The following is a 24,525-nucleotide window of genomic DNA, read 5'->3' as shown; positions in this document are numbered from 1 at the left end:
GAGAGAGAGAGAGAGAGAGAGAGAGAGAGAGGAGAGAGAACTGCCAGCTGAAGCCTCCCGGACTGCTGAGGGCCAGTTAGAGCTGACCAGGACTTTTGAGAACTGCCACCCAGAGCTGCGGGAAACTGAGGAGCCATGACTGTGGTGCTGGTGTTTTTCCTGTCTGTTTTGATGTGACTTTGCCAGATTTGCCTGCTGGTAAAGGACAGTGCTGTTGTTGCAGAGGTCCTGGAACCTTGCCGTTGGTTCAAAAGTTCTGAAGGAGGATTTTCTTGTTGTACGTTTACAAAAATCCTGGAGGACGGTCTTGCTGATGTTTTTAGGGGTCCTGAGACTGTTCTGTAGGCAGAGAGTGAATTGATGAGGATGCTGGTAATGTATATTGTGGTTTTGTTAAGGTTTGTCCTCCAAGGAACAGGGATTGCTGAGAACTTGCCTCAGGTCAAAATGAAGAAAAGACCTCTCCTTGGGTATTGAATGCTGTGATGATAACCTTGTTGTAGCTTAGGGGTAGATGACCTTTGTGCTCTCCACTGCCCCTTTGAGAAGGTGCTTGGTGGAAACTGATGATAACTGTAATTCAGTTGTGACCCAGGGGTGGAGTACTTTGATTTTTGTACTTTGTGACTAACCAAATGAATGTACTTTGTTTATGGTTGGAAACTAATCTCCAGCTGAATAGAAAGAAGACTTTGTGATTGACTAAATGAATGCAACTGCTGAGTAATGGAATACTTGGACCATAGTACTTTGTGATTAAATCGAGGACTTACTAAATTGAGTTACATATGGTGAATGCTATATTTTGATTTTCTGTGAATGTTTTGCGTTAATCTCTCACTGAATAAGTAGAGTTTGCTATGCTCATAATCCAAACCTGGAAGTTGCTTGTGCTTGGCATTACAGATGGCCAGGATTAGAAGGAAAAACCATCCCCATAGCCCCTCTGAGTCTCCCATCCTCTAAGAGCATCCTTACAGTGGGGAGGCCATAGTATAGTGGAAAGGGTACTAGCTATAAGGAAATGATTCAAATTTATAAGAACAAAAGCCCAACGATAATTGATGAACCTACTCTCACACAGCCCACCTTCCCTTTGCCTTTAATGTATTATATCCCCCCAAAAGAATGCAAGTTCCTTAAGGACAGGGACTATCTTTCTCTTTACTCATATTTGCATTGCATAGTAAGTACTTAATAATTTGTTATTGCCTTGATAATTGCCAAAGGTTATAAAGAGGTAGTTTGCAAAGGAAAAAATAAATACAAACTATCTACAATCATATTTTTAAATGCTTCAAATTACTAATAATAATTAGTACAAATTAAAGTAGCTCTTGGGTTCTCCCTCACACACAAGGAATTGACAAAGTTGACACAAAGGAAAATAACAAATGTTGGAGGGGAGAGTTGAATTCTCTAATGCATTGGAGAATAAGCACATTAATGTATTGTTGGTGGAGTTGTGAAAGGCCCCACTCTTCTGGAAAGCAATTTAGAACTATGCCCACAAAATTAGCAAACTGTGAACACCCTCTGACCCAGTGATATCACTACTAAGCCAGTACACCTACAGCTAGGTGGTGTAGCGGATCAAGTGCCAGGCTAAAGTCAGTAAGTCTTATCTTCCTGAATCCAAATCTGCCCTAAGACACTTACTAGGTGTATGACCCTGGACAAGTCACTTAACACCATTTGCCTCAGTTCCTCATCTGTAAAATTATCTGGAAAAGGAAATGGCAAACCACTACAGTATAAAACCCAAGTAGGGTCTGACAGAATCAGACATGACTGAAAGAAATGAACAAGAATAATAGGCCTTTACCCCAAAGAGAGCAAAGAATGTAGAAGAAAAGCCCTGAGTACAAAAATACTGATAGCAGTCCCTTTCATAGTGGCAAAGAACAGGAAACCCAGGGAGGGCATCAATCAGAGAATGATCCAACAAATTATGGTATTGTGAATGGAGTGGAATACTATTGTGCTATTGGCAAAGGGAAGCGAGCAGAACCAGGAAAACAACTTACAGAATAACAACATTGTAAAGGCAGGAAAGCTTGAAAAACTTATGAAGTTGGAAGAACATAGTGACCATCTGTGATTCCAGAGAACTAAAGATGAGCCATGCTGCCGACCTTCTCAGAGAGTGCCGATGGACTGACTCGGGATGCAGAATGAAACACACATGCATGTGTATGTGTATATATGTACTTATATTTCTATATCATGGCCAATTCAGGAATTGATTTTGCTTGACTGTGCATATTTTTGACAAAGTTTTTGTTTTCTTTTTTCTTTTTTTTCTATTATGGGGGTAGAAGTGAGAGGGAGAAAAAACAGACAACATGGGTTCCAATCCGCATCTCTGATGCTTACTGCCTGAGTGAGCCTGGACAAGTCACAGCCTTAACAGTCTCAGTTTCTCCATCTATACTTAGGGGTTTGGACTGCATTGTTTTGGAAGTTCCTTTCAGCTCTGGATCGATGACGCTATGACAAGGTTCTGTACTTCAAGGTTTCTGGACCAAAAGAGGACACAGATAAGCAAACTCGCCAATGATACAAATTCTTTGAATGGATAAACAAGATAGAAGCATACCAACTTAATTAACAGACCATACACTGCAGCTATTTCTAAATAATCACTGCAGCTATTTCTAAATAATCCTGCTCGATGTTTCTGGCATTTTAAGTGGTTCCGTGATCATATACAGGTCATATACTGCTGCTCGAAAGTCAGAGATTTCATCTTTTGCATGGACAAAGAACTGAATGGGCTCCAGTTGGACTTATCCCTCTTCTCCTAAAACAATGACCTAGATTTAGAGTGGAAAGAGAAATTAGAGACCAACTTTCATTTTTATAAGTGAGGAAACGGAAACTCAGAGAAGTTAAGTGACTTTCTCAGGGTCATGCAGCTAATATCTGAGGCTGGATGTGAACTCACATTTTCCTGACTCTAAGCCCAGTATGCTCTCCATAGTGCCAACTAGTCCAGCTCCTTCATGTTACAGATGAGGAAATTGAGTCTCAGATAGAGGAAGAAGATTACCCAAGGTGAAATGGTGAGGAAATGGTAAAAGTGAGATTTGAAACCAGATCAGGCAGCAAATAAATATTCATTAAGCAAATACTATGTGGCAGGCACTATGGTAAGCACTAGAAGTACGAAGTCAACGACACTGAGATACAGTATCTCTTGCCAGCTCCTGCCCTCCAGAGTTCCCTCTCTGTACAATGTACAATGCTGCCTTTCTTCATTTTCTCAATTGATTTAACCCATGAGTGGAGAGTGTGAAGGAAAGTAAGATTTCACAGGCTTCCCGAGACAAACCGATGAACTGAATTAAATATACAATAAATTAAATAAGCGCACAGAATAGTTGGCTGTGAAGTCACATGATCATGGAATTTTCTAGTTTAAAGGCATCTCAGACACCTCCTGGCCCACCCCCTCCCAAAAGAATCCCCTCCCCCCAAGCATATTAAAGAAGAGGCTATCCAGTTTCTGTCTAAAGACCTCCATTGAAAGGCTCTCTTTTAGTCAAAGAACAGGGAAAATCCCACAGTCCACATGTTCAAAAGCATTGTTAGTAAATCACAGGATCATAACATTCAGTAATAGAAGATTTAAAGCTGGCAGGAACTTTAGCGATCATCTAGTCACTTCCCCTTAGCTCTTTGAAGGGGAAGCAGCCTGCCATGCTTTACACATCTGGGTAGTGACAGAACCAGAGGCAGAAATCAGGTTTCTTTCCTCTCCCATCCAAGGCTCTTTCAAAGTCACAGTTTGGGGGAGGGGGTTGGTTTTGTTTTCTGAATCAGAGTCTCAATAGATGCAAATGATCACAGAGTCAAGGCTACATTCCAAGGCTACTAGGAAACACATAGGGTATAAATAAATGAATAATGAATGGATAAAATAGCCATTTCGTCATTGAGACAAAGAGATACTGCAGATTGGCATAGAGTGAGTATGAGTCATAACCTCCAACCAAGGACCAACTCACTGGAGACTCAGAGTATCTCCAAATGCTTGCCCTGGCTTCCTGCCCTGGACTAGAGATACTTCAATTCAACAAATCAATTCAGCAAAACTTTTCTTAAACCCTTACTATATGCAAGGCACTGTCATAGGTGCTAAAGACACATCGAAGAAAAAATGCAGGCCTTGTTCTCAAAGAATTAATATTCTTCTGATTGGGAAGAGACAGCTGCCAATATTCTAAGTCATGTAAGTACAATATGATGTGACAGAATCAAAGAGAGAGCAGACGAAGTGCCAAAGACTTGAAGGGGGAGGAAATACTTCTGGGGAGTTCTAAAAGGGTTACTTAGAGGAGCTGAAAAATAAGCTAAGCTTTGAAGGTATATGAGGATTCTGAAAGGTTGAAATGAGGAGAGAATACATCCAGTCATGGGAAAAAGCTTGTTCAAATGTTTGGAGGTGGGAGATTGAATGTTAAATTCAAGAAATAGTTTGTTGTCTGGTTTGGCTAGAATACAGAGTATGTGAAGAAGAGGCTTGAAAGTAGTTTGGAGTGAGACCTCGGAGGGGCCTAACAATTAAACAGTGGAGAATCATGGATAGTTTTGCCTTTTCTCTGATGTCACTTCTGTTGTTCTGAGAAATGAATTGTAAGATATTACTACAGATTCAAAACTCACTGAAACTATTCACTTGGAAGTAGATTAGACCATTTTGTTTCCAATTTTTAAGTGTTCAGATATGACAGGTTTTTACAGGTGGCTCACCTGCATGTTTTAAGCAACCTAGAAAGGACTGAGTATTCACAAGGAGGTGATCAACAGTATCAAGTGGTAGGGAGAAGTCAAGAAACATGAGAGTTAAGAAAAGGCCACCAGATCTGACAATTAAGAAATTGTTGTTACCTTTGAAGGGAGCAGTTTCATTTGACTGAGGAACAAAGTTTAAAGGGTTAAGTAGATGGGATCTTGGGAGGATGGAGGTATCTGACAGAAATTGAGATTTTGAAAAAGGGGTGTTTTGGGGGGGCATTAATATAAACAGGACAGATGCTTCCTATCCAAGTGTACTCATCATCTGGGGCTCACTTTGACCCACCCAAACTAAAAAGGAGTGGCTGAGTTGGGGCTCCTATCAACCACTGCTCTGGAGTATAGGGCTTATCCCTCATGGTGCCTGCCATATACACAAGGTACTCTGGATACCACAATGTGGTACACTGGAGGAAGCACGGTAATTTTGTTTCAGTTGCAGCTTATGCAATAAAGTTATAACTACCCAGAAGGGTCAATACTTTGTGCAGAAGAGGAGACATTGAGATTCCTGTAGGAAAGGGAATAACTGGGGAGTCTTGTTTCTTAATGTTTGAAAAGAATGGTGCAGATATGCTGGAGATTTGCCCTGTGGTTTGGTATGATCATGGAGGTGGGATGAATCCAGTTGTCATGCCATGGCCCCTTTAGAATCATTTCAAGGCCCCCTAGTTGGGCCAAGGTCTCCCAATGCATCTGGGCCATCTTCAGTCATCCTGATCTTGCCACTGGACCCAGATGACTCTGGAGGAGAAAGTGAGGTTCGTGACTTTGCACAGTCCTCCCTCACTTAAATCCAATTCTCTGGCAAGTGATGACATCACCTTCCTGAAGTCATGGTCCTCTCCAAGGATGAAAGACAAAGAACAACAGCAACAATCCTCACTTTGGAAACTATGGGTTAAGAACGTAGATGAAACTTCTAGAAGGAAAAGTAGGAAGAAAACAAACATTTACATAGCATGGACTATGTACCAGATGCTATGCTAGGCACTCTTCCAAATATTATCTCATTTGATCCTCACAACAACCCTAGGAGATAGACACTATTATGATCCCCATTTTACATTTGAGGAAGCTGAATTAAACAGAGGTAAAATGACTTGCCCAGAGTCATACAGCTAATGTCTGAGATTGGATCTGAACTCTGGTCTTCCTGATTCCAAGCCCAGTGGCCCAATCGACTGCACCATCTAATTCCAGGTATTATCATCACCCCCACTAGAGAGTTAATGAAACTATAAATAAGAGAGAGATTGAATAACTTGTGCAGAGTCGTGTGGCTATTACATAAGTGAGACCAAATTTGAACTTGGGCCTTCCTAGCTCCAAGTCCACTGCTCTTTCTACTATATTACCCCAGTTACTTCAATTCCCTGCTTCATTTTATAGAAGAGAGATTGAGGCCCAGAGAGGTAGTGATTTGCTCAGGTGCATACAGCTAGCAAAAAATGCAGACAGGATTAGAAACCCAAGCTTTCTGATTGTACAAATCAATAGACTTGCAACTACACCATGCTGCTTTCTGAGGTAGTTTCACTAATGTGATGGAATGTTCATACACAAATTTGTTAAGTGCTCATTTTTAAAGGGTTAATCAGCCTTGAAAAATGTTTGTTGTTATTGATGTGTGTGTATGTATGTGTTTGAGCTAGTGTATCAAAAAGGTTTCACTGTCTAGCAGTCCTCTTGAAAGTTTTCCTGGGTTGCATCAAACTAGGCAGTAAAATCAAGTCCATGCTCTTTCCTACTGGAACAGAGCTCATAACAGGTCCTGTGGATTGCTGACTATTTCCAAGTTTATAATAAATCAATGACCAGAACCCATCCCCACTATCAAAGGAACAGCAGTTACAGCCATAAGAGCCATTTGGGCCTCTAGAGCACCTTCCCACTAAAGACAATATTTAGACGTGACTGTCCTGTGATTACAGAGAACCCATGATAAGGATGGGGTCTGAAGAAGATATGATTTGAGGGTATAAAATAAAATCCCATTTCCCCTTTTTGTGTTGTAGTTGGAATGCAAAGTGATCAAGAGACAAGTGCTGGCATTTCTGAGCTCCCCTCTCCTTGCAGAGAAAATAATGATCTGTTGATCTCTAATTGTCATTCAAACTGTGTGCCCACAAAGCAGGCGGCTATCTTCTCATTGCACTCCCTTCTGCAATATGTCTTGGTTGTCTCATGCCTACACACACACACACACACACACACACACACACACACACATACACACACACACTCACACACCACACAGAAATAACACTTCTTGTGATACTTTCCCAACCATATCAGTCATCATTTATTGGCAATAATCATCACGAAATGCCAGCATTTGCCCATAATGATAATTGTAAAGGTCTGTAAAATAATGGTTGTTTTCTCTGCTACTCAAGAGGATCTGCTTTTTTAAAATGATTTCATGACATTTGATCTGCTGATCAAAGTACAAATTAGCCAGTCTCAATTAAGTAGGGATGAAAGTTCAACTTTCCATAATTAAAGCAAAAACATATTTCATCTCTAGGCTGGGAAAAATATGAAATATCAGAGAGTCTTACATTTATAAAGGAAAGAGAAGTATTCTAAAGAAAAGCCATCCTAACATCTGTGGTGTACGTACTGGCCAAGAGTAGTTTTTCTAAAATGAAGATCCATCCAAATGTATGGGGTTTGATTTCTGATTAGACTGATCAACCATTAAGTATTAAGCATCTTCTTTGTGCCTGGCACTGTGCTTGATACTTAGGATACAAGTACCAAGACAGAAACAATTGCTGTTCTCAAGGAACTTGCATTTCTTTTTTTTGTAAACTTTATTTAGTATTTCATTTCCCCCCAGTGACATATAAAAACAATTAACATTCGTTTGTAAAACTTTGAGTTCCAAATTCTCTCCCTTCCTCCCTCCCCAGCCCTCCTTATTGAGAAGACAAGCTTTTCGATATAGGTTATACCTATGTAGTCATGCAAAACATTTCCATACTAGTCATGACGGGAAAGAAAAGATAGCCCCCCCCCCCCCAAAAAAAAACCTCCAGAAAAATAAAGTTAAAAAAATCTGTATTCATATACCATTAGTTCTCTCTCTGGAGATACACAGCATTTTTCAATATAAGTCTTTCAGAGTTGTCTTGGATCATTGCATTGCTGAGAATAGCTATGCCATTCACAGCTGATCATCTTACAATGTTGCTGTTACTTTGTACACAGTACAGTTCACTTTGCATCAGCTCATGTAAGGGAACTTGCATTTAATGGGGTGGGCAACAAGTACATGTAAATATGTCAATATATCACATAAACACAGTTAACAAATTCAAGTATACACAAAGTAGTTAGGGAGAGATGATACTAGCAGTCATGGGGAACAGAACAGGCTTCCTGAACAAGATGGTAGTTGAACTGTATCTTAAAAGAAGGGCCAAACTCTATGAGGCAGAGACGAACAATGAGAATATTCCTGAAATGTGAGCTGTCCTCTGCAAAAAGCATGGAGATGAGAGAAGGAATATTGTGTAGGAGAAACAAAGAGAAGGCAAAGCAGAATAGAGCCCAGTAAGATTGGAAAAATAGATTGGGGACAGATCGTGTAGGAATTCAAAAGTTAACCAGAACTTCATAGTTTATCTCACAGGTCATGGGAAGCCCCTGGAATTAAACTGAATAGAGTCACATGGTCATAACTGCATTTAGGGAATACTGCTTTGGCAGCATTATGTGAGATGAACTAAACTGGGGGGAGATTTGAGGCAAGGAGTGCAATTAGGAGGCTATTGCAATAGTCTCGTGAATCTGAAAGGACATGTGGGGTGAGTGAGAGTGAGAAGCTAAAGACAATGGCTTATCTTGCCATTGGAACCTGTGACATTGAAAGGAAGGGGATGGCTTCAAGAGAAATAGGGAAGTTTGAAAGAACGAATGGCTTAGGATGAAAGCTAATGTGTTTTGGCCATGTTGAGTTTAAGATGTCTCCAGCACATTCAATTTGAGACTTCTGATAGGTATTTGATATGTAGAGCTAAAACTCAGGGAAGAGACTGGGGCTGTCTATAGAGATCTGAGAATCATCCATATGTAGATGACTGTTAAACCCATGGGTGCCAATGAGGTTATTAAGAGAGAAAGTGTAAAGGGAGAAGATGGAAACCTAAGTCAGAACCCTGGAGAGCACCTATGGTTAGGAATCCTTGATATGGATGATGGGGGGTTAGAGGATAAGAGGTAGTTGGCAGCACCTTCAGGCATCATTATGCTATTTTCCCCATCTGTGATCAGTCAAGCAATTATTAAAGTATCTACTGTGTGCCAGGTACTGCATACTAAGCACTGGGGATACAAAAACAAAGAATGAAATCATTCCAATTTGCAAGAAGCCTGCATTCTAATGGGATATTAGAGTGTGCTATATAAAAGTGCATATACAAATATATAAAGCATAAATATAAAGTAAATAAATACATATGTGTGCATATGTATGTATGTGTGTATGTATGTATATGTGTATAGGTATTTGGCAAATACCAGATAATTGGGGAGGGAAGCACACTAACAGTTTGGGGGATCAGAGAAGTCTTCATACAGAAGATGGTATCTGAACTGAGTCTTGAAGGAAGAGAAGGACTTTAAGGGGATTATACAGTCAGGATCAGAACTGGTAAATAGAGATTGGCCCAAACCCAAATCGAAGTCTCAAGGGAAACCAGGAGTCAAGGCAGCTAAACAGAGTCAATAGCCAGAGGTCATGAAGGCAGGCTGACTTTAAATCAACAACATCGGATTCTTTTTGTGAGGACCTCTGAACACCAGCCTCAGGGTAAGGAAATGTGGACTTCTGCCACACATATAGCGTCAGATAAGAGACCCTGGAGTCCAGGTCAGAGAGTTTTGAGCAAGACAAGATTGACCCTCAAAATAGAAACTTCACCAGGACAGAAGCAGATGGGAATTTTCTAGCTGCCCATGGATAGAGGTCAAATCAGCTCCTCAGTAAGGAAAATGAAAGATAGGGACTGGATCCATGATTTCATTACTATAGAGAACTTGTGGGCAAGGAAACTCTGCTATCAATGCAATTTGTGGATGTCATGGGGAGGACTGAGAGGTTAGGTGACTTACCATGGTCATACAGTTGGAAGAGAAATCCAAACCAAGGTCTCCCTGGCTACCAGGCCAGTTCTCGATCAATTAGGCCATGCTGCCTCTCTCAGAGCAAAGATACATCTGATATTTTTGAAGTATGGGATATCTGACTGCTCCCTTTCTCCTTCCATTGTAGCAATATCTGTCTCTCGACTCTTACTTCCAAGAAACTCCATGTTCTATATTCCAGACTTGCAGCATATGATCATGTTGTTTTCTCCACTTCAAACATTCTTACCTTTTCCTCTCTGTCTACCGAGATCTGATCTATCTTTCTTGGCCCAACTCAAGTCTCTCCTCCTCCCTGATGCTTTCTCAGGTTCGAGGTCACATAGCCTAGTCCTCATTAATATCTCTCTCTTCTAAACTCTTATAGCCCCAATATTTTGTATTGGTCTCCTATTGTCTTATGTGGGGATGTCTTTTTATACCCATTAGTTGTCAGATCCTTGAAGTCAGGGCCTTCTTTGTCTCACAACCCCTAACATAGTATAGCACACAGAGGAAATGCCTCTTATGATGAATTAAATTTTGCCTTAATCAAAGGATATTCAGATCCAAGAATCAGAACTGGAAGAAACCTTAGTGGCCACTTATTCCAGTTCCTTCATTTTACATATGAAACTAATTTATTCTGACTTTTGAGACACAGTAATAGTAATGGTCCATGGAGAAAAGTTCCTGATATACTCAAATTGCATCTTTTAGTCAATCAAATCAACCAACTACTGTGCACCCACTGGTGGGCCAGGTACTGTGTTAGTCACTGGGGATATTCAAAGAGCTAACATTTTGCAGAAAAGGTCTCTGTGTGTATGTCTGTCTGTGTACATATGCATGTGTATACATTTGTGTGTGCATGTATGTGTGTGTACCAAGGTTAAGTGACTTGCCCAGGGTAACACAGCTAGATTTGAACTAAGCTAGATCTGAACTCACACAAAAGATGCCCTAAAATCTTAGTGTAATTTATGTACATATATGTGCATATGTATATATTTATCCACAGGTGTGAATATATCTATATATTCATATCTAGCATGGCTATGACCGTAGGCAATATTATGAAGGACAAGCCAAGAAACTGCCCAAATTGATGGAAAACTATATACGTATAAACATATAAAGGGAAATATGTATATATGTCTGTATATAAATATAGCTAAACTGTGTGTATGTAAAAAGTTGTAAATATACACACAAACATGTATATGTATGTATGTTTGTATACTGCATTAAGATTTCTAGAACAGTGTGTGTGTGTGTGTGTGTGTGTGTGTGTGTGTATGTGTAAGTATTGGTGGTACAGGAGATGGAGTACTAAGCTTAGAGTTAGGAAGACCTGAGTTCAAATCTAGCCTCAGATATCCACTAGCTATGTGACCCTGGGCGAGTCATTTAACCTGTTTGCCTCAGTTTCTTGATCTATAAAATGGGTATAATAATAGCACCTACTTCTCAGGATTGTTGTGAGGATCAGATGAGATACTATTTATGGGAAAAAAAACACTTAGCGCAGTACCTGGCAAATAGTAGGCACTTTACAAATCCTCATTCCCCTTCTCTCCAAGTCCATGAATCCCCTATGACTTTATAGCGCAAATTTCCCAAAATGTACTTCTGTACCCATGTAAAAAAAAAAGGCAGTCCTCTAGGGGTGTCTTGGGAAGAGGGGAGAGAATAGAGATAATAAGATCAGTAAGAGAACCAGAAGAATGAGTGTCATGGGCTGAATGACAAAGACCTGCCCCTCTCCCCTTCTACCTAGGAGATGTAGTTCATTAGGTACCAATGCTTAATGACTGTCACTATTAATTGGGAGTGTTAATTCTCTAAAAATGTACCAATAAATCTTGTCCAGTTATCAGTGCCTTTTTTAAATTATGCACTTTTGAGGCCCTTGAGATCAAAGTTCCATCGGTTTAAATCCAAGGCACTACATGGAACCAGTATGGAACAGTGCCTACTCTGCCTAGCACAATTCTGCCCTCCATTCAAGGCTGAACTCAAATGGCCACATAATCCATGACCCATTCCCCGGCAATCCTAATTGGAAGTACAGTACAGTCCTGAGGCCCCAGTATCCCTGGAGCCTCAGTTTTCCCATCTGTAAAGTGAGAGAGTTTTGACTAGATGACCTCTCTGGTCCCTCCCATTTCTAGAGCCCTGAAATGACTTCTCACTTTCTGATCTCCTAGAGTGCTTTAGAGAGATCTCTTAACACTTCAATAAGAGCTGGAATTTAGAGAGATCTTTTAAGGTTTACCAAGCACTTTCCAGATATTATCTTATTTGATCCTGAGAATAACCCTGTGAGGTAGATGCCATTATTATCCCCATTTTCCAAATGAGGAAACTGATGTGGATAAATTGTTAAATGACTTGTCCAGGGTCACACATAGGAGTGTGATGGAACCAGCTCATATTGACTCATGTCAACTGATCAATTTTCAATGTGAACATTTACACCTTTAGAAATTGGCCAAATGCTAGAAATCAGGGCTTGATTTATTATTTTGTTGCTTCTCTAGATTTTAGAAAGTGAGAGGGGAAACATTAATGTAGATTAAACTTAAAAATGTGCCCAGCGTACATTTCTGTTGACTTCTTTCCAGAGAGCTGGTTGCTAGACATCTACCTTCAATGTCCACTAAGCACTCAACTCTCACCTGTGGCTCCAAGAAGCTTAGCATGTAGATCATCCATCACCAGCAGACAGGCTAAAGCAGGTTGAGGGTAACTGACAGGTCTCAAACCCGTTGGTGAGTTAGGGGGTCTCTATCCCAAGCACATGAAGACTTCCCCCAGAAGAATGGGAGGATGAGAACAATTTGCTCCAACAGCTATGAAACAGGCCTTGTGAAGTACTTAGAGCTTGGTCACATATCAAAGACACCAAGGTCACCCACTGTAACCCCAGCCATCACCAGTCATCTTGACTTTTTCCCCTAGACTTTGATGCCTCTGGAAGGAAGCATGAGGTTGATGATTTTAAATATCTTTTAAATCCAATTTATGCACAAGTCAAGACCGTCCCCATGGTCCTCTTAGAAAACAACAACTAGTACACCCTTGGTTACTCAGCTAGTAAGAGTCAGGGGCAGGATTTGAACCTCAGTCTTCCTGGCTCTAGGTCAAATACTCTATCCACTAACATTACCTAGATGCTTAAGAGGAAATGTGATACCTTAGAAAGAGCACAGAGTTAGGAATCAAGTGAAAGTTGGATTCTACTTGAGCCTTTGATACTTCTATCTATATGGCCTTGGGAAAAACAACTTCCCTGACCCTTGGTTTCTTCATCTTGAAGACAGGCATAATAATACCTGCTGTTCTTATCCCCTGAAGTTGTGAAGAATACATGGCAATGTAAAACCTAACAGCTAGTTTTAAATTATCTTTTGACCCTCATTCTCAATGAAAGCCCAGGTTTCATTGTAATATGGCAGGGATCCTGAGGTCTCTAAAATTACTCTCTAGAAGAGTCCAAGCTCTGGGAGGGTTTACAAAGCAGAGAATGCTTTGGCACAGTGGAATGAGCTTTGGCTCTGGAATTAGAGGATCTGAGTTCTGTTACCCCTCTTGCTAACTACCTGTCCTAGAGTAAGTTACTCCTCTGAAGAATTATTGGAGAGAAGGTTGACTTTCCCAAATACCAATGATGAAGCATGCTACACACCTCCTGGCAGAAAGGTAACAGACTCAAGACATAGGATGAGACAAACATTTTTGTACAGACTGATGAAGAATTTTTTTAAATTTGATTATCCGTATTTGTTACAAGGGTCCTGATTTTATTTATTTTCCATGAAGGGAGTAGTAGAGAAAAATAAATACTTGTTAATTGAAAAAAAATGTTCTTAATAAGGGAGTGAGTCTAAATAATCTCTATGGCTTCTTTTAGCTCTAGTTCTCAGACCTTCTGAGTATAGGTCTTGTAATGAAATGTGTCTGTCTTCTGAGTAACGGCTTAGTTAAGAAATCAAAGGCTCATCACAATAAATTTAGATTCAATGTAATGTCAATTTTTTTTATCCAAAGACATTTATGAAGTCCACTAACTAAAGAATGGACTGTTTATGATTGGCATTGGTGGTGGTGGTGGGTACCCATGAGAATGAGACTGAATACTTGCCATAAGGACATCCATCACTTAGCATCTTACACTTGCAGGAAAATGAATTTTATTACAAACCTTATTAGACTGTAAGCTCTTCAAGTGTATATCTGTAATACCAAGCAAAGGCAAATTCCCAAGGTTCAAAATACCAGCATAGGTGCCCTCCATTTTATTCAGTGACAAATTAAGAACAGACAGAATCAAAACATAGCATAATGCAAAATACAGCATTTACCAAGTGTAATTCTATAATCTCCAAGTACTACCCCACCCCTGGACATTACATTCATTTAATCAATCCCAAAGACCCTCTTCTAAGTACTACTCCACCCCTAGGCTGTACATTCATTTAGTCCTTCACAAAGCCCCTGTTCTCAAATGGAGATTAGTTTCCAATCATAAGTAAAGTACATTCATTTGTTCAATCACAGAGCACAAAAAGGTCAAAAGTTCCCCACCCTTGGATCACAATTGAATCTACCCCAGAGTTACAACAAGCTTAAGCACAGCATTTAATACCCAAATGGAGGTCTTTTCTTCATCTTGACATGAGGCAAGTTCTCAGCAATCTTTGTTCCTGGGGAGACAAAGCTTAGCAAGGCCACAAGATACATTGCCAGTCTCTTCATTAATTCATTCTCTGTTGGCAGAACAGTCCTAGGACCCCTGAAAACATTAGCAAAACCCCCTTCCAGGATTTCTGTAAACATACAACAAGAAAATCCTTCTTCAGGGCTTCTGAACCAACAGCAAGGTTCCAAAACTTCTGCAACAACAGCACTGTCCTTCACCAGTGGACAGAATTCACTCTCTGTCAGCAGAACAGTCTCAGGAGCTCTGAACCAACAGCAAGGTCCCAAGTACTCTGCCACAACAGGACTGTCTTTTACCAGAGGACAAATCTGGCAAAACAACATCATAACAGACAAAGTACCAGCATAACAGCCATGTCTCCTCAGTCCTTGGCAGCTCTGGGTGGCAGCTCTCAAAAGTCCTGGGCAATTCAAAGTGGCCCTCAGCAATTCTCTCAGTCTCTCTCTGCCTCCAAGGTGCTGCTTCCAAACAGTTCTTCTGCCTCTCCCTTTTCTTGTGTCTCTCTAAATTTATGTCACCAGCTCCTCCCAGTTCAGCCCTCTCTTTCCACATCAACAAGTCCATCCCACAAGTGGGATTCACAAGCTCTGGGTTTTAACACAATCAAACCAAAAACCAAGCCAATACAGGGGGATCTTTAAATTTCATTACTATTACAACATCACATAGTACCTAAAGCAGTGCACTGCATAGGATACATTTCAAAAGATATTTGGTGAATGAATGAGTTTTGCCTGTCACTTACTCAGTCCTATTGACTAAGTACCCACAGTAGTCAGAGCTTTGCAACAAGTGGTGAAAAGTTAAAAAAGAATGAGAAGGCAGGCTTCTTAACTTTCTTAAATTTAAAATCTAAAAAGAAGGAACACAATATACATAAATAACAGCACAAACAAAAACCAGTAAGCATTAAATCTTGCCTGTAAACAAGTATTTGTTACTCTGGTGTGGGTGGCTTGATCAGTATCAAGTCAGATTGATCTGAACCTGTGGAAACCGCCCATTATGGAGACTCTCTTTCAATTCAAATTAACTGTGTATAGAGAATTACTAATCAGATCAAAGAGTTGCCTGGGGAGCTGACACATTAAGTGACTTGCTCAAGGTCACACAGCTAATTATGCATCAGAGACACAACTTTCTGACTCCATAATCAGCTCTCTATCCACTATGCCATACTGCTTCCCTATGAATAAACTTAGGCTACCTAAAATTATGTAAATGCTTAAGTATTTATTAAGCTCCTGTTGTATACATACAAGACACTGTAGGTGATGCCGGGGGTAAAAAGACAGAAACAAAGCAATCCTTGCCCTCAAGAAATCTATAGTTTAGGAGTCTAGTTTGACAGAAATATGGAGTATAGGAAGAGGAGCAGTATGAAGTAAGACAGGTGAGATCCAGGACACAGAGTGCATAGAAGGCTAGGATGAGGACTTTAGGTAATAGGGGCTACTGAAAGTTTGTGGATAAAAGAATAACATGGTTAGGTTTATGTATATATTAGACTAGACAGATGAGACCGCAAAGTAACACAACAGAGAATGCACTGGAATTGGAGGCAGGAAGACCTGAGTTCAAATCCTGCCTCAGACACTAACTGTGCGACCCTGGGCAAGGTATTTAACTCTCTCAGCCTCTCTTTCCTCATATGTTAGATGAGAGTAATAATAGGACGGATCACACAGGGTTGTTGAGAGGATCAGGTGAAATGATATGTGCAAATGCTTTGTAAATCTTAAAACACAATTCAAATTTTAGCTATTATTACTAAACTAGAATAACTTGTGACAATATACAGGTGAGGTGATGTCATAATGTCATTTGAAGGAGCAATCTGTCTAGAAACTAATACAGAGTTTATCCAGATGGATAAAATTCTCATTATTCTTTGGAGTCGTAGAAACAAACATTTCTATGCTTTCCCCCCCACTCTTGAAAATTCAATTTTTTTTCCCCCAGAACTACAAAGTTTTATCCTGGAAAACATCTGAGACTAACAGAGGAAAACACTCCTGGTAATTTCTGGGGTTCTTTTCTTCTCTCCCTGGATAAACTTTATGTTCACACTTGATATTGTTTGCTGTCTACATGTCACAACATTCTATAATTCAAAACTTATCTATATAGACCATGAGACTGAATCGTTCTTAAAGAATTTGAAGCATCAAATTGTTATGCCATAAGGGAGACTGAGTTACATAGTAGGAGGGAGTTAATTCTCTTGACAAAAGATAAAGTGAAATAATTCAGGGCTATGTGCCCCTAGACAAATCCCCATGACCACAGAACATAAGACTTGAAGCTGGAAGAGACTTTAGAGGGTATCATGTCCAATTGCCTTCTTTTACAGATGAAGAAACTGAGGCAGAAAGATGTCGAGTGACTTGTCCAAGGTCATACAACTTGTACGTGTCTGAGGCAGGATGACAGAAAATGATTAAAAGTAGTTCCAGATAGGGCATCTCGGAACAGGCCATCTAGATATCGATTCCTTCCTACATGGCAGGGTAATGAAAAGGAAGGCAATAAAAATGAAGACCAGAAGCTTGTTTCTCCTATGACTACTTTTTCCTGTAAAATGCGCCTTCATATTAGGTCTGCAGACAAATAAAGCTTTAACAGAAGACATACACAATATTAATGTCAAGCATTAGCCAAAGGAGAAAAGTAAGGGAGGAAAATGGAAACCAGTTCTCTGACTCCCAGAGTTGTCTCAGTCCAAGGGTAAACTCTAGAATGCAACTGAAAGCAGGTTAGATTTCCTGAGATTTCTTAAGACTAGAATGGGCTTCTCCCTCATTAGGGATCTTCTAGCAGCAACTAAATGAACATGTATTATGTAAGATAGAAGACATTCCTTTTTCAGGTATGGGTTAGACTAGATAACTATTGAAGTCTCTTTGAAATATAGAATTCTGAGATTATCTGATCCTGTACTTGGGAAAGTCACTAAAATCTTTCTGGTCCTCAGTTTCCACCTCTATAAAATGAGGAAGTTGATAATCTAAGGTCTCTTTCAGCTCTAAATCTACATTTCTGTGATACGATCTTTGTTGATTATTCCTATGTCCCTATGAGATACCTCTAAACTATCTTGGTAGTATCGAACTGTCATCTAATGCACTGAAATAAAGACATTATTTTAATTAAACTGAATTGAATTGAACTCTGAGCTGAAAAAGAAACAACCTTATTATGCATAGCAGCAGCCCAAGAGCAGAGAACTAATACCAACCAAGATTTCATACTGAGCACTGAACAGCCCTGACTCAGGCACCTTAGTATTGGTGCCAGCAAATAATTTCAGCTCTTTGACTCACAACAGAAATATGAAAAATGTATCTGCTGTGGAAATCATAGACTCCAGTCATTCCCTGTAGAAAAATAATAATAATACTAATAAGAGCAAAATTCTTGCATAATCACTTACTCTAAAGAAATTTGTAGAGTTGGCAATTACCTTCATGTAGGTAAAACAAACTGCCATTCCCTACAAAATTCGTCCCCGGGAAATCAATTTCCCAAACAATCAATAGTAACAAACTCAAAAAAGAACATCTGAGAACCAATAAAGACCTATCATACCAATCAGGAAGCTCAACCATGACCTTTGGATTGATATTATTTACTTAGCCTAGTGGATAGAAGAGAAAGACCATTGAAATAAACAGACCCATACCTACAAAGATAAAAGAACTGGATAAAAATATAATTTGAACATAATTGCCCAAGCTGGCCTTCAAGGAGATACTTCTAAATTGTTTATGGTTATCCACCCTGGCTGTCACAGGTTTGATTTAAAGAATTTATCATGTGAATGATACAATCTGGAAAGAATGCCAGCACCAGTTCAGAAATCATCAAGAGACGCATAGGATTACCTGGAATTGGCAAATTTGCTTATGGCAGCAAAATTCAGTGACAGTCATCATTTTGCCCAATTCCAATCCTTTGATTTGGTTCTGGAACCTGTCTCTCCTTCACTAAAACCTGTCCAAATGCTAAAGCTCACAGTTAAATATTTTATCCCAGCGTGTGTTGATTTGACTGCTGGAAAGACATCTTCACCTTCTACATTCCATTTATCTGTCACAATCTCTTAGCCTCAAATGTGCATCATTTCCCCTACCCTATGGAATATTTATGAAGCACCCACAATCTGCTAAAGTGCTGCACAGAACACACTCATAATGAGTCTCTCCCCCCTAGAAATTTGTAAACCAAGTAGACACACAAAGAGTTCTTTCCTTTTGAAGTCTATAATTTTCATGCAATCTCCTTAACAGAGATCATGAAAGTGGTGGCTCCCAGTACTGTTCCATTTGAGATAGACTACACAGAATAATAATCTTTTTTCTTTCCTTTTTGTGGTCCAGACCTATAACTACATCCATCTAGGGCACTCCCCAACAGTGCAGACTAGCAGCTATTTTGCAGCTTATAGTCTACAAGAGCTACCAGAAGAGCTGAGAGAATAAGCAACTTTCTCAGGGTCAAACACAAACAGTGTGTGTCAAAGTCAAGGCTTGGACCTAGGTCATCTTGACTCCAAGGCTGGCTCTCCATCCATAAACTACACTGCCTCTCATCATCATAATCACCATTGTCATCATCATCGAGATTTACATGGCACATTAAATTCTGCAAAGTGTTTTATATATATTGTTTGGTTTTAGCTTCACAACAACGTTCTGAGGTAGGTGCTAAAATAATCATGTGGATCTGGGACCTGCTAAGTGTGGATGTTTCTTTCAATGAAGGGAGGGAAGAAAAAAGGGGAAAAAGAAATTTACATGATAACTTTAGCATATCTTTAAAAGCAAGTTGTTCATAATAGATTTGCAGTTTCATGTGCAATCATATTTTTATTATACTATGTTATGGAAATGCTTGTTTTATTCCATAAATTAAAAATAAAATAAATAAATGTGAAAAAGTTGTGTGTGTGTGTGTGTATATATGTATATATATATATACTCATGTCCAAATTTTGTAGATTGTCCTGATAAATGTATGCTAAATTTTAAGCAAAAGGCATTTTTCATCTATCTGGTTTTCCTGTGTAGATGGACAGGCAAATTCTCCTAAGTACTTACATATCTTTTCTAGGAGGTCTATGGCATTCTGAGGTTTAATGCAACCATAACAATGTAATCCACAAATAGGACCATATGGAAGACCTCACTATCCATAGAGAATCCTTCACCAACTTAGACTGTTCACTGGGTCCCCTTCATCCCAAGAATGAACACTTTTAGTGAGCTTGAGTCTCTCTGTTTTATGCCTTGACTTACGGTTATCATCAGAGGGTTGTTTGAACAAAACATATTTCAAATCATGTCTTTTAAATATTACTAAATATTTTGATATATGAATAGGAAATACCTTGCTAAAAGAGAGGACTTTTAAGGCAAAGTTTTCCTTTTTTGTTTCAAATTACTTTTAATAATCAAAAATAGCAAGTGCAGTGGATCTTATATTTTCTACATTTTTAAAATTAATTGTAAAATGGTAAATATTTGGTCATTGTACAGTGAAACACTTTGCAAAAGTTTACCTGTTCCCTTTTAATACCTTCATCAAGGATGCCATCAAAACTTATCTAGATCATCTAAAATTTAATGTCATTGTTACCTTGCTAGTGTTTCCTATTTCCTTGCTTCCCATCTAAATTACCTAGAATGTATTTATTTAAAGCAATTGGGGTTAGGTAACTTGCTCAAGGTTACACGGTCAGTTATTTCTGGGTTTGGTGCTAAGTATCTGAGCCCAGATTCGATCCCCCAAGTCATCCTGACACTGGGGGCCGGTGCTCTCACTCACTGAGCCACCTGGCTACCCCTAAGCAATTGGGGTTAAATAACTTGCTCCAGGTTACACAACCAGGTGTTTCTGGGTGGATGCTAAGTGTCTGAGCCCAGATTCGATCCCCCAGGTCATCCCAACACTGGGGCCAGTGCTCTTACTCGCTGTGCTACCTGGCCACCCCCTAGAATTTATTTTGCATATGTTACAAAATACTTATCCCCCACAGCTAGAATGTAAATTCCCAGAGGGCAGGAACTGGGGGTTTAGGGGGGTTTTGGTTTTTTTGCTTTTGTCTTTTTTTTTTTTTTACTTTGCATCCCCATAACCTATTACAATGTCTGGAATATAGCAGGAGTTTAATAAAAATGATTGTTGATTGATTGTTGTTACAAAGTATCAGATTTTTCTCCCATTCTTTTGGTATATTACTCTCTTTCAATACCTTATAACTCTGTCCCTCAATGCCTTTATATAATTATGTCACTCTAGCATGGATCCCCTATACATACAATTGATTTAATCTGGCTGCTTTTCTCTGTACTCTTCTTTTTTTGTGACATTTCTACATCTTCTATAAATCCATCTAAGACTGTAATGTTAGTTTCTAAGGATACGGGTTCTACTGATTTTTGTTGGAAAACAGTTCGTTATAAAAATCTTTGCAAATATTTTCCCTTTTTTCTTGTTTTTTTGTTCTCATTTTTTATACCTAAATGTCTTTGGGATGACTTTACTTATTTGGGTTTCACACTAATCTTTCTTTAAATTGGATTGAGCCTCTACTGTTCCTCTCTACTTTCTTAGGCAATGCTGCTGATAATATGAATCATCCTTCTCCATAAGATTTCACTAACAAGTTTATATTCTGAATCAGTGTTCCCTTTGGCCACCATCTCTCTCCAATGGGTAAATAAGTATTTGCTGGCTAAAGTACTTTTTAGGCTCATCTTGCCTCCCTCTTATGACAATACATACTGATCAAACTTCGGTACAAATTATTACACTTTGTGCTTCTGTCACTTCTATCTCTTTACCAATTTTCATCAGTTACTTGTTTGAATAAGTCAGAATTCAGTTGGTTTATTTGCATTTCACATTTTTTTGTATTTTGTTTCTTCTGGTTTTGTACTAATTTTGATATTTACCATAAGAAGTCAATTTTCTGACTATCTTCAAATAGGTGATTCAGGAATAATGTTACATCAATAAGGAGTCTTTTATTGTCTAATAAATATAATTATTTGATTTTGTGATATTATTTGGTCTTGTTAATTTGCGATGTTAATCCTTATGTCCAATGCCTATCTAATTCTCATCTACCAGTTAGATAGCATTTATATAGTACTTTCAGGTTTGCAAATTACTTTACAAATATCTCATTTTTTAACTTCACAACAACCTTGGAAGGAATATGCTATTATTATCCCCATATTACAGATGAAAAAATTGAGGAAGACAGAGGTTAAGTGACTTGGCCAGGGTTACACAGCCAATAAATATCTGAGGCCATATATGAACCCTGGTTTCCCTGACTTCTGGTTTAGTGCTCTTTCCATTGTGATACCTAGCTGTCTTTGCTGCCACCTACCTTCCTCAAAGAAAGTATTCATAATATGCAAATAGCATGTGTCTTCTATGTTGTTAATAAATATTTGGTTTCTCTCTTCTGTATTCCTAGCCCATATATTCTAACATATTTCTTACAATCTTCACTTATTCTCACCTTTACATTGAAATTACCAAGTATCAGGGCATACATTGATTTCATTTGGAGGGAATTAATTCATTCTTACAGAATTTCTATATAATTTTCTATAATTCTATTTCTATAATTTCTATACCTCTTCATATTCTAGAGTAGATGTCGCTGCATAAGCTGCAATTGTTTTGTGATGGCCTTTTTTTAAATATTTGTGAACATTGTAATATGACATGATCAAATGCCCCGTGAAATGATGTTTCTAGTTGCCTTTGGAAAAGCCATAAGAAAACCAATCCAGTTAATTCTCTTTTTTGCCCCTCCAAGAAGAATCTTTGAGCTATCTTTCCACTTATCTACAACTTCTTTCTCTCTTGTAGTTTCATTTATAATGAGAATATCAAGATTGATATGATTTTTTCCAACAGCAGTATGTCTGCTCAGTATGATTATCTAACAAGAATCTCACATTTAGAGTACAAATAGTCAAGTTAAATGTATAGTCAGTCTAAGAATTCTGGGACCCTTAGTATTCTCTGCCCCCTTTTCTGCCTCTCTGTCACTGACTCTATAGATGCAGAAGAGGGCAGCATAGGACTGAGGGTTATTTTTTATTTTTTTTTCCCCATGAACAGCCATGGTCAAAGAATTCATTGACAAATGATCAAGTTATTGGCTGTGTGTGTGTGTGTGTGTGTGTGTGTGTGTGTGTGTGTGTGTGTGTAGGTTCACAAGATCCCTGTACATCCACATTGTTCTCTTTAGACAACTCTCTTTTTACTTTTTGTGAGAATTTCTCATTTTGTTTTCTTTAGAACGTCATTGTGAAGAATATACTATCTCTCCAAAGCTAACATGCCAAGTAGAAATGAAGGCCATGAGATCTTACCTAGCTTTCTTCTGAATCCTGTGAAATATACTCTTCCAAAATCCAAAGTACATGTCAATTTAATCCTAGCTTTCCTCTCCTTCTAGATCATAAACTCTAAGATAAAATGGTCATTTCTCCCCAAGATCCACACTAGTTGTGTCCCTGCAGAACTCCCTCCCCTTTCCCTCCCCATTGATAAGAATAGATCCTGAATAGAATGTCCCCTTGAAGATTTGTCCTTGGCAGGCAGACTCTATCTATTTCCAGAATGGGTAGAACTTGTCAGAATAGGAAAAAGACAGCTGGTTCAAACAGATCATTTGAGGAAACTCAATGCCAGTGCTAGCTCCATGCCATACTAGAATAACCATGAAGAACCCAGCATCACCCTCAAACCACAATAAGGCTCCAGAACTAGTTTTTTTAGGGGGAGGAAGGTACTCCAGCTATTATTCTCCCTATTTTAAAGGTAATAAAACTAAGGTATAGAAAAGCAGCCTACAATCACATAACTAGTTTTCAGTGGTAGGATTCAAATCTAACTCTTTCTGACTCCAAGTACCCCCCCACACACGTGCGTGTGCTATATATGTACACTATATAGATCATATATACATACTATATAAATATATATGTGGAAATATATCAAATTCTCTTTGGAAGAAATCAAATGGAAATTAGTTTCATTGTGGATGAAATGATGCCTCTAGAAACACAGGAAGTATCACAAGAGAGTATGAATTTGGGGATGAAAAATTGTAATGAGTAGAGACAAGACTCTTTAACAGCTTAATTCTTCACTGCTAAAAATCACAATAGAGAAGACTGCATGGCACTTTTGCCTATTCACAACAGCTAGAAAGAAGAGCTGACAGTCTGAATGCCTGCTAACAATTTGACATTCTTCTCAGCTTTGGTTAAGTGAAATAATAGGTCATACTGGAAAAAAAAAGATTGTGGTCTTTGTTCTGAATAGTTTGGATATGGATATTATATGACCAGGCTGTATGATCACTTTGGGCAGATGGCCATAGCTATGTGAGACAAGGAACCTTGTAGTTGGGTTTGTTTTTTTTTTCCTGAGAGGGTTTTATTTTTTTCCAATTGATGCCCTGGAAATGTGAAAGGGCTGCTCATTACAAAGCTCTCACATCTTTAAGAGGCACACCCGGTGACACACTTATTTAGTATAACTTTCCTTCAGTCATTCTGGCCAAGAAATCTTTTGTTCTATGTGAATGACATAGTAGATGAAGCCAGATTTTGAGAACGGAGAGCTAAATTCACTTATGGTTTGGTCTCTAGTTAATTGTTACACATCAGTTTACTGCTGATATTCTTCTAGCTACCTTATTTTTGCTTTCTTATACCAATTTGAAAAATTGTAACTTCATAATAAATACTTCCAAATTATTTTTAATGTAGGTATATTTATCAGATAATGTAAAGGATAACTTTTCTGATTCTCAGTTTTCCCTTATACTA

The 24,525-nt window shown here is 38.8% G+C and overlaps 1 long non-coding RNA gene across 1 annotated transcript in view; it reads left to right on the top strand.

The window, feature by feature from the left end:
* The first annotated feature begins 4,014 nt into the window (after positions 1-4,014).
* LOC138158108 (uncharacterized) overlaps positions 4,015-24,525 on the top strand; it is a 98,374-nt gene continuing 77,863 nt past the window's right edge. The window contains exon 1 of the long non-coding RNA XR_011167556.1: positions 4,015-4,234. This is a non-coding gene — a long non-coding RNA (uncharacterized lncRNA). The remainder of the gene's footprint in view (positions 4,235-24,525) is intronic.

Source organism: Petaurus breviceps, unplaced genomic scaffold (genome assembly GCF_028583685.1).
Source record: "Petaurus breviceps papuanus isolate PSGF00001 unplaced genomic scaffold, PetGlider_PUasm1.0 174, whole genome shotgun sequence".
Classification (NCBI taxonomy): Eukaryota; Metazoa; Chordata; class Mammalia; order Diprotodontia; family Petauridae; genus Petaurus; species Petaurus breviceps.
Note: the sequence above shows the minus strand (reverse complement) of the source record. Positions and strands in the feature narration are given on the sequence as shown.